The 9,550-nt window shown below is 40.8% G+C and overlaps 1 long non-coding RNA gene across 2 annotated transcripts; it reads left to right on the top strand.

Moving 5' to 3' along the window:
• Window positions 1-45: 45 nt before the first annotated feature.
• Window positions 46-2,789, top strand: LOC105545432. 2 transcript variants are annotated; one of them, XR_001006921.1, is made up of 2 exons: window positions 46-139; window positions 2,640-2,789. It is a non-coding gene; the product is annotated as an uncharacterized LOC105545432 (long non-coding RNA). The 2 variants fall into 2 exon arrangements; XR_001006920.1 differs by having other exon boundaries at window positions 46-217.
• Window positions 2,790-9,550: the final 6,761 nt, after the last annotated feature.

The following is a 9,550-nucleotide window of genomic DNA, read 5'->3' as shown; positions in this document are numbered from 1 at the left end:
TGAAGGCGCGTCCCGGGCTCTTTGCGTGTAGGGGGTGGATCTACAATTGTATTCCTGTTTTAAGTACCATTCTCTTTGAGCTTTTCGGCACTGCAAACTTAACGGCTAATGGCGCTGTGGGTGGAGAAATGTTTGTTAGGTAGCGTTAGGTATTGCTATCTGGTGTTCCCTATACCGAAAACGGCGGGTCCTGGCCGCCTGGAGGTACGCAGCCCAGGTGTCCACTTTGCATGTTCCTTGGAAATTGCAACTCGTTCCTTTACGTTGACATTTAAACCAGTGATTCTAAGGCAGAGTTGGGGCGGAGGGAGGAGAATTTTGAGCAAGCGGAGCCAGTTTTCCTCTCATTTCTAATTACAGGCAACAACAGAATTCTGTGGTTGGTTGGTTGGAGGAGTACACCAAAAATAAAGTACCAGAGCGAGCACGGCTTCAAAAAAATTAGGATCAGTACCGCTAGTAGCGAACGTATAAGAAGGGCTTCCTGTATTCCTACGTATCTTGTTTAAGCCTAAAGATGTGTGCCCTCTTTATCCCCTTTTTTGGAGACGAGGCAATAGACCTAACAAGCCTGAGACCACACATTTTACAAGGAAGAGGTAGCATCCAGCCCCAGGGAGTTTAACTTCAGAACTTGCACGTTTAACAATCAGGTCTTGCTGCCCTACTCATAAAGAGACCCAAATAAAAACAACATGACGCCATTTTTTTTCCATGTATTTAGATTGGCAAACTTAAGAAGTCGCTTAATACCAAATGTGTACCAAGACGTAAGCAAATGATGTAAGAATGTCATTAGTGTAACCTTTTAGGAGGAGTAATTTGACAATATGAGAGGCTTGAGCGGATTGATTCAGCAATTTCACCACTAAGGAAGTATGCAACAATTATTTTTGTACCAATATCCAAGGATTTATCTACAAAGATTTTTGGCAGCAATTTTTGTGTGTGTGTGGCAAGAAAAAAAAAAGCATTCTGATTGTCCATCTATAGAGGAACTTAAATTACGGAATATTAATACAATGGGATATTACCCGTTTTTAAAAAAGTAAATTGTATCTAAATATGCTGATACATAAATACCTCCAAAAGGCATTGAGTTTTAAAGCAACTTGCAGAATTAAACATATGTGTACGTATACAGAGAGAGGGCAAGAGAGAGAGATGGTATTTGCGTGCATGTGGGGGTGTGTGCAGAACATTCCTGGAGGATATACAAAAACTGTTAATGATTACCTCGGGTGGGTGAGCCTAGGAAGAAAAGCTGCTGAGGACCTTTACTTTCCACATTTAGCTTCCCTGTACTGTGCTGTTTGAAATTTTTCCAATGAATGTACATTGGTAATTATAACAGTACAAGATTACTATAAAATTAATTACAAATAAAAGCTGAGAATCACTTTTGCACCTAAACCTTTTGAATTTAGGGGTGAAAGTAACAGGAGAGACTGGAAAGGGAGGAATAAAAGAAAAACATTTTTCTCTTTGCTTCCATGAAGCCACCAAGTGCTTTGAATATGCCTGGCATAAAGTAAGCCCTGTATAAACGCTAATGCTGTTGGTTTTTCTCCTACCTCTTTTACTACTTCTCCTCAGTCTTCTTCCCTTCTAGCTGACCTCTAACTTTAGAGTTCCTCATATTTTGGCCAGTGAGGAGAATTCTGTGGCTTTAAATAACATCTGTGTATCTATAATTCTCAAATTGAAATCCAAGTCCTGACCTTACCCCTGTGCTCCAGACTCATGTCTACCCGCTGATTTGTCATCTCTTTTTGAATGGTTCATACACATCTTAAATTTAACACATCCAAACCCTTGATCTCACTCCCTTCCCCAAACTTCTGTCTTTTCTGTGTCAATCAATGGCATCACCATCCAGTCCAAAACCTAGAGTTCAGCCTTAGTTCCTCCCTCTCCTTTACCTCTCACACCAACAGCAAGTTCTGCTGTTTTTACCCCCAAATACGTCTTGAATCTATGTTCTCTCCTGCTTTACTGCGTACTCCCTAGGCCAGAACACTATGATTGCTTCTCAGAACTACTGCAGTAGTCTTCCATGCTTCTGTTCCAGTCTTGCTCCTTACAATCTCTTTATACTCGTCCCAGAGAGATATTTAAAAATATATATATCGTGTCTCACCCCTACTATATCAATTATATGCTTTCAATGCAAATAACTGAAACCCCAGCTAAAAGAAACCTAAACTCTAAGGACATTTATTGGCTATTTAACAAAAACAATGATGCCAGGATAGGCTTAGCAGTTCAAAGATGTCATTAAAGATTCAGGTTCAGGCCAGGCGTGGTGGACTACACCTGTAATCCCAGCACTTTGTGAGGCCAAGGCTGGTGGATCACTTGAGGCCAGGAGTTCGAGACTAGCCTGGCCAACACGGCAAAACCTTGTCTCTACTAAAAATACAAAAATTAGCCAGGCATGGTGGTGCATGCCTGTAATCCCAGCTACCCGGGAGGTGGAGTTTGCAGTAAGCTGAGATCGCACCATTGCACTCCAGCCTGGGTGACAGAGTGAGACTGTGTCTCAAAAAAAAGAAAAAAAAAAAAAAAGAAAGATTCAGATTCTTTCAATCCCTATCCCCCATCTCTAGCATCCTAAATCTGTTTACTTTCATTTTCAGGCTTGTTACATCATTGTTGCAGGATGGCTGCTACAGCTCTGGACATCACATCAAAATATGGCAGAAGCTAAAGCAGGAAGAGAGAGGAGGAGGCAAAACAGCTGTATTCACCTGTGATTCTCATATGAAGAATAAAGGTATTTCTCGAAATCTTTTAGTGAAATCCTTGTATCTTATTGGCCAGAACTGGCTTAAATAAATTATGATTTGTTCTCTGGAGCTGGATGCATTGCTACCTAAACAAAATTGGAGTTCTGTTAGCAAGGAGGAAGAGTTTGTGGCAGTAAGGTAGGCAATCACATTTTCTGCCATAACTGATAAAGTTCCTGTGAAACCTAGTGGCAGCCTAATTCCTAAGTGTCATTCCTGTCTTTATTTATTTTTTTTTTTGAAATAGAGTCTTGCTCTGTCTCCCAGGCTGGAGTGCAGTGGCACCATCTCAGCTCACTGCAACCTCCGCCTCCTGGGTTCAAGCAGTTTTCCTACGGGATTACAGGTGCACGCCACCACACCCAGCTCATTTTTTGTATTTTTAGTAGAGACAGTTTTCACTATGTTGGCCAGGCTGGTCTCAAACTCCTGACCTCAGGTGATCCGTCCGCCTTGGCCTCCCAAAGTGCTGGGATTACTGGTGTGCACCACTGCACCTGGCCCTGAGTGTCATTTCTTAAACCCTCTCCCTAACACCTTCCTTGCCCTCTCCCACCCAAAATTTCTCTTGGACTCCTTTCAGTTCCTCAAACATGGCAGTTCCTTTCCTAACTCATGGCCCTTTCGAGTTGCTATTCCCTTTACCTGAATATCTTTTTTCTTACTTTGAAAGGCTTGCTAGTGGTCATGCTTCTCTTCTTCGATCTTAGATCAAATCTCATACTCTTAGGCCAATCCGGCCAGTGAGTCTAAATGAGGTTCTCATTTCTTCTTCAACCTGTTCTATTTTACCACCTTGTATATTTCCTTTCTACTATTTATCATAGTATTATTTTATGTTCACTTAGCTATGTTTCTTCCCCCAATAGAATGTAAGCTCCATGAGAGCACAAACTGTTTCTTATTCACTCTTGTACTTACATGGCTCAGAACAGTATCTGGCTTACAGTAGACACTCAGTAAATGTGGGCTGAATAAATGCATAGAGAATGAATGAATGGAAACAAGGATAAAAGAAAAGATTAAATAAAGGCGGAAGATGGTGAAAAGGGAACACAAAGAAGTATATTTTGGTAGGAGATAAGGAGTGGGTATAATGATATCAGAAGTAGCCTCATCTTGAGCCATTGCTGACTTCAGGATCTGAATCCTGTGCCCTGACATAGTAAACACTTATTTTTAGAAACAGTTCTTGCTATGTTACCTAGGTTGGTCTCAAACTCCTGGGCTTAAGAGATCCTCCTGCCTTGGCCTCTCAAGTGGCTGGGATTACAGGCATGCACCACCAGGTCTAGCTCCCGTAGACACTTTTTAAACAAGTCTTGGAACTTAATCATACTCTTTTACTTTCTTATTTTGGATAATAAATAAAACTAGTTGGAAAATGCTTTGGGTCATAATTTGCCTATTACTCCCGTGGATGTAGAGCTAGCCAGCTGAACTCAAAGGAGCAAATTAGGTTTTTTTCTGAGTAGAAATTACTTTTAAATGGAAAGACTATGTAATCCAAAATGCCCAAGGGCAGCCCTTGTAGAAGGACTTGTGTTGCATCATTATGTAAGCATTGAGCCTACAAATGCCAGTAAATCAAAGCACAAGCCAAAGAGTAACATATGAGTCTGACTCATGAACTCTAATAAAGTTGTGTGAAACAGAACCCATGTGTGGGTCCAGATCCCAAATGACTTCAAGATTGTTAAAAGCTGTGCAATTGCAACTTGATTCCTTCCTTGGAAGATTCCTGAAAAAATTCTTGAGAAGTGTGAATATGTAAAGAAATACTCAAATTGCCAGCTGCTGTTTTGGATATTCATGCAGAGATCACTATTATAATACAGCACTACTTTTTTCCCTTTAAGTGGATGTCCCTCTGAATTACTTGTAAAGTATTATTACACACCACAATAATTTTCTCATCTTATCTGCATTTGAGGTGAACAGATCCACTATATTTTCTTTTTCAGTATGTGTAAGACTTATATTGAAGGGAATTTTATACATTAAAGATTTTTTTAAATTGTTATGACGATTTTTTTTAAGAGACAAGATTGTGCTCTGTCGCACAGGCTAGAGTGCAGTGGCAAGATCACAGCACACTGCAGCTTCCAACATCTGGGCTCAAGGGATCCTCCCACCTCAGCCTCCTGAATAGCTAGGACTATGAGTGCATGCTGCTATGCCCACCTAATTTTTTTAAAATGTAGACATGGGTTCTTGCTATGTTGCCCAGCCTGGTCTTGAACTCCTGACCTCAAGCAATCCTCCAGCATCTGCCTCACAAAGCACTGGGATTACAGGTGTCAGCCACCATGCCCAGCCTATTATGAATATTTTTTTAACACACAAAAGAATAGAATTACAGAAACCCCATTCATCCATCACTCACAGTCAATAATTATCAAGATTTTACAACATTTGCTTTATCTATTCCTTTTATTTATTGACTGGAATATTTAAAAGCAAAATCTTAGATGTTAAATCATTTTACCACTACATACCTTAATATATGTCTCTAAACAATGTTAATATTTGCCTTACATAAACACAAGGGCATTATCATATATATAAATTAATGGCTTGGTGTTATCAAATGCCCAAACCATAATCAAGTTTCCCTGATAGGCTGGGCGCGGTGGCTCACGCCTGTAATCCCAGCACTTTGGGAGGCCAAGGCAGGTGGATCATCTGAGGTCAGGAGTTCGAGACCAGCCTGACCAACATGGAGAAACCCTGTCTCTACTAAAACTACAAAAAAATTAGCCGGACATGGTGGCGGAGGTTGCGATGAGCCAAGATAGTGCCATTGCACTCCAGCCTGGAGCAACAAGAGCAAAACTCCGTCTCAAAAAAAAAAAAAAAAAAAAAAAAAAAAATTTTCCCTGATAGTCTCAAATATTACATTTGGTTTGTTTGAATTAATGTCCCAACAAAGTCCACATATTCCATTTGGTTGTGAGGTCTCTTAAGTATCTTTTAATCTAGATCAGTTCCCTCACCTCTTCCTTTTTATTTTTTTTTTAAATGCCATTGACTTATTGCAGATTAACTGGGTTAGGGTCCTATAGAATGTCCCAGATTCTATTTATTTATTTATTTATTTATAGACAGAGTTTCGCTCTTGTTGCCCAGGCTGCAGTGCAATGGCACGATCTTGGCTCACCGCAACTTCCGCCTCCCGGGTTCAAGCGATTCTCCTGCCTCAGCCTCCCGAGTAGCTGGAATTACAGGCTTGCACCACCATGCCCGGCTAATTTTTTTTGCATTTTTAGTAGAGACAGGGTTTCTCCATGCTGGTCAGGCTGATCTCGAACTCCTGACCTCAGGTGAGTCGCCCGCCTCGGCCTCCAAAAGTGCTGGAATTACAGGCGTGAGCCACCGCGCCCAGCTCTATTTATTTATTTATTTATTTGTTTACTTATTTATTTATTGAGACAAGGTCTCACTCTGTGGGCCAGGCTAGAGTGCATGGCACAATCATGGCTCACTGCAGCCTCAACCACCCAGGCTCAGGTGATCCTCCCACCTCAGCCTTTCAGGTAGCTGGGACTGCATGTACGTATTGGAATGTCCCGCATTCTGTTATAGATATGTCTGCCTGCTTCCTTGTGTTGTCATTAACATGTTTTTCTATCCTCCATGTTTCCTTTAAGTGAACTCTAGAACAATGCTGCCCATTAGAACTTTCTGTGATGTTGGAAATATTCTGCCAGCATTATCTAATACCAGTAGCCACTGGCAACATGTGGCTGTGTGTGCTTTAAGTGTGACTAATGCAAGTGAGGAACTGGATTTTAAATGTATTTAGTTGGACAGGTGCGGTGGCTTACACTTGTAATCCTAGCACTTTGGGAGGCTGAGGCGGGCAGATCACCTGAGGGCAGAAGTTCGAGACCAGCCTGGCCAACATGGCGAAAACCCATCTCTACTAAAAACATAAAAAATTAGCTGGGTGTGGCGGCGAGTGCCTGTAAACCCAGCTACTCAGGAGACTGAGGCAGGAGAATTGTTTGAACCCAGGAGGCAGAGGTTGCAGTGAGCCAAGATTGTGCCCCTGCACCCCAGCCTAGGTGACAAGAGCAAGACTCCATCTCCAAATAAATAAATGTATTTAGTTTTAGTTCAGTTAAATAACTATAAATGGCTACCGTACTTTTATTATCAGACAGTGCAACTCTCAGTGTAGTTGATTAGATTCAACTACAACTTTCTTGATAAATGTGCTTCACAGGTACTTCCTATAAATCACATAGGGAAGCATACGTATAATGATGTAGACTGGGGCTGGAATTGATCAGTGAGTTCATATGGTGACAGCCAGATTCTGCTAATGTAAAGTTTGCCCAAAGAATATAAAGTCTGCCTAAAGGATATTAACATTAATATATATAAATTATATATGTGTATATGTATGTATGTATGTATATATGTATGTGTGTATGAACTATATACACACTTCATCTTTTTTATTTATTTACTTTTTTTTTTGAGATAGAGTCTCACTCTGTTGCCTAGGGTGGAGTGCAGTGGCGTGATCTCGGCTCACTGCAACCTCTATCTCCTGGGTTCAAGAGATTCTCCTGCCTCAGCCTCCCAAGTAGGTGGAACAGGCCTGTGCCACCACACCCCGCTAATTTTTGCATTTTTAGTAGAGGAAGGGTTTCATGTGTTGTCCAGGTTGGTCTCGATCTCCTGACCTCGTGATCCACCCACCTCGGCCTCCCAAAGTGCTGGGATTACAGGCGTGAGCCTCTGCGCCCTGCTATACTTCATCCTTAGGCAGTTTGTTAGAACCAAAGAATGAACTCAATGTAGTTCATTGAGCTTTCTTATACATACGAAAGTGAGAAAGGTAAAACTTTCTTCTCTGTATATCAGAGTTTGAGAAAACTAAACTATTACAGAAAATTTTAGAGAAAGACTTTAGAGAAGGCCAAATATAAGACAATTATTTCTTGGGTCTTGAGACTGGGCCCATGCTTTAAAAGAAATGAAAAATCAGTGACCTGGAAATGCACTACTACTGAAATAATCCAGATCATTTCATGTTCTTGGGTGTTTTTTCGTTTTTGTGTTTCTTCCTTTTCAGGCATTTCTTACAAATGCAAATGACTAACTCACTTTGGAAACTCAGTCTGCTGGTGTTATTCATACTTGCTAATGAATAATTCACTGCTCAAAAGATTGTAGGGCCTGACAAATGAGTCTGTTGAGTCCAGACATAAACAAATTGCTTAGAATAGGACTTTGAGGGTCTTTTTGTTTTTTTATCACTTATTATTAAATACAGCTGCCCTTTTGCTCTAATAAGGGAGTATGGATGTGATGGAGAGAACAGGCCCTCTTTTCTTACCTGTCGGCTTGTCTGATAACTCAGGTGGGGAACCAATGGCAGGAAGAGGACTCAGCATGCACTGAACAGTGCCATAAAACCTGACTTGACTAACCTTTCCTCTTTCAGATTATGAAAGCTAGACTCTTCCTGGATGCATATATGCACATGTAGGAAATGTTGCCTATCATTTCAGGAGGTTTAAGACCCCTGAGATAGCTAGGAATCACAGGATAAGAAGCCTTGCACTGGAAGCAGAAGTGGCAGACACACTTGCATGGATATTTTTATGGCATGCAGTATATAGGATATAGCTCCAAAAGCTGAAGAAGTCAGTTCCTGCTCCTTTCTATATTCCCAGACCAATCCTTTCTATTATTTTACATTTTCTACTTGTTTTAATGCGGTTTCCTTTTTGGACTAAATAATGCAAGTACTTGGCAAAAATATATTTTTTAAGTACCTAAAGATATTCAATGAAAAAATAACTTCCTCTCTGCCTCCCTATCCCAGGTCCCTCCCCAGAGGAACACATTATTAGCACCTTCTAGCATATCTTTTCAGGGATATTCTAAGCATATATGTAGATATAATATTCTCCTTCTCTCCCAAATGGCAGCACAGTGTATACATTTTTATGCCATTTTCTTGACTCTGTATTTTATAGACTATTTACTGTTAGAATGTATAGCTGTCTGCCTCATTCTTTTTCCATGCTGCATAATATTCCATCATATGGCTAAAACATAACTGATTTAATCTGATCCTACCTAATGAACACTTAGTTGGTTTCCAGTATTTTTTCAAATAGAAATAATTGTGCACCATATATTTTTGTGAAAGTATACCCATGGGATAAATTCCTAGCAGTGGAATTGCTGAGTCAAATTAAACAGTTTGATAGACATTATCAAATTGCTCTCCGGATAAGTTATATGTGGTAGGCAGAATAATGGCCCCCAAAGATATCCATGTCCTAATCCCTGGAACCTGTGCATATGTTATCTTACATGGTAATGGGGAAATTAAGGTTGTAGATGGAATTAAGGTTGCTAATCAGCTGACCTTAAATTAGGGAAATTATCCTGGATTATCTGAGTGTTTTCAGTGCAATCACAAGGGTCCTTACAAGTGAAAGGGAGGCCAGGCACGGTGGCTCACACCTGTAATCCCAGCACTCTGGGAGGCCGAGGCAGGCGGATTACTTGAGATCAGGATTTCAAGATCAGTCTGGCCAGTTTGATGAAACCCTGTCTCTACTAAAAAGACAAAAATTAGCTGGGCATGGTGGGACATGCCTGTACTCCCAGCTACTCAGGAGGCTGAGGCAGAAGAATTGCTTAAACCTGGGAGGCAGAGGTTGCAGTGATCTGAGATTGTGCCACTGCACTCCAGTCTGGGTGACAGAGCAAGACTCTGTCTCAAAAAAAAA

Source organism: Mandrillus leucophaeus, unplaced genomic scaffold (assembly GCF_000951045.1).
Source record: "Mandrillus leucophaeus isolate KB7577 unplaced genomic scaffold, Mleu.le_1.0 Scaffold329, whole genome shotgun sequence".
NCBI lineage: Eukaryota > Metazoa > Chordata > Mammalia > Primates > Cercopithecidae > Mandrillus > Mandrillus leucophaeus.
The sequence above is the reverse complement of the archived record's forward strand: the minus strand, read 5'-3'. Positions and strand labels throughout refer to the sequence as shown.